The sequence below is a fragment of the Panthera onca genome, chromosome B3 (genome assembly GCF_046562875.1).
Source record: "Panthera onca isolate mPanOnc1 chromosome B3, mPanOnc1 haplotype 2, whole genome shotgun sequence".
In the NCBI taxonomy this organism is placed as follows: Eukaryota; Metazoa; Chordata; class Mammalia; order Carnivora; family Felidae; genus Panthera; species Panthera onca.
Window position 1 is genome coordinate 112,727,051 of NC_138344.1, and position 1,820 is coordinate 112,728,870.

The 1,820-nt window shown below is 42.7% G+C and overlaps 1 pseudogene; it reads right to left on the reverse strand.

The window, feature by feature from the left end:
- Positions 1-237: 237 nt before the first annotated feature.
- On the reverse strand, positions 238-354 carry LOC132670688 (U4 spliceosomal RNA; annotated as a pseudogene).
- Between the last annotated feature and the right edge of the window lie 1,466 nt (positions 355-1,820).

Consider the following 1,820-nt stretch of genomic DNA (forward strand, 5'->3'; position numbering starts at 1 on the left):
GAAGGAACATAAATGATAAAAAAAAAAAAATGAGGCAAATGTTTAAAAAAGTGAATCTGGATAGAGTATATGGGTGTTTTGTACTATTCTGGCAACTTTTCTGTGGCTTTGAAATTACTTCCAAATAAAGAGCTTGGAGAAAAAAACAACAAAAGAGCCCCTTCCACTAGACAGGGTGTGGGGTAGGAGTGGAGCAGACATAGAGAGTAAATCCAGGGAGAACATCGGTCATCACATGTCTGCACTGGGCACAAATATAACCTTTTGGGTCTATTTTTAGGAAAAGTTTTCAATTAGCAATAATCGCGCCTCGAATAAACCTCATTGGCTACGATACTGCCACTGCACAAAGCTTGGGTCTATTTTTATTACATATGGTTAATATTTTCTGGAGATGTTTTGACATCACTTCTGTCCACAAGCCCACCATAATGAGTCAGGTTGTATTTGTTAAACCACAGCCTTCTAGGTGTTTCACGATATTTCATTCCCCTGCCCCATCACCACCAAATTTTGTAGCTAGTCCTATTCAGACTGCCTGACCTTAGGCCCTTAGGCCATATTCCTCCCTTTGGAGATCTCATGCAGGCTTTCTGGGGTGCATGTCCCATTTCCCACACCCCACCACCATCACCACCACTGGACTCCAGAGTAGACTTTGCTCCCACCACACACACACACACACACACACACACACACACACACAGAGCCTCCCTCCCCAGGTGCCCTGTCATAGCTGGGTGTGGTCACCTTTAACACAGCCAGACAGCTGACCCAGTCTTGTTAAGCAGGCTCACTGCAGGCTACAGGGAATCAAGCAAACCATCACATTGTACAAATTCATTTATTAATTCAGAAATTAATATGATCTGATATGCATCTTTTATGGGCAGACTCCTCAATGCTATGTAGGTTGGAGTATGAAAGCTGAAACACCAGAGTGGGGCCAGTAGTTTTTAAAACATTGGAAATATACAATCTTGGAAATTCTACCAACACCAAACACCAGAAAACTAGTAATAATAGTAAATTACACTCTTACAGTGCTTTTTACTTAAATGAGCCCCTTCAAGATCATCTCATTATTTATGCATTCATTCACACATTCATTAAACAATCACTCAGGATCTGTGTTGTGCCACCAGGGGCAGGCAAAGGCCACAGAGGTAAAGGCCCAACCCGGGCCACAGGAAGCTGCCATTCTACATGGCCCTGAATTGCCCAAGTGGCCTGTACACACGTGCTTAGGGTGCCAGCCATGATGGGGCGGTGAAGAAAACTATTTGAAAGGACAGAAAACGAGAGAGTCAAAGAGAAGTTATTGTGACTTTGGTGCACCAATAGATTTTGCTGTTTCTAAAAACATGATTCTATATGATGACTCTATACTAATTTATGTGTAATTATTTATAGGACCATAAGCCCATGAGTGCTAAGGGCCTCTAAAGGTCTTATTCCAGCCCAAACAGTAAGTAGAGATTGCAATCCTGAATGCCAACAAGGGTCAAGCAGCCAACTCAAATTAGTTAAGACTCAAGAGCTATTAAGAAAGCAGGACTGACAGGTGACTTTTTTGCATGGTTTTAACATATACTGAATTGTCTGGGAGTGCCATCACAGTGCAGTTAGAGGGGATACTATACTTTGTATTCTTTGAAATGTCACCAAGAGCGGTTGACCATCTGGGAAAATCACGTCAACCTCAGCAGCACCTCTCCTGGTATCTGAGTCACCCACACAACACACCTGGATCCTGTGGGTATTTGTGGCAGTTACATTCTCAGTGATTCTCTGCACAGGTTCAAGCATCTGACTTCTTC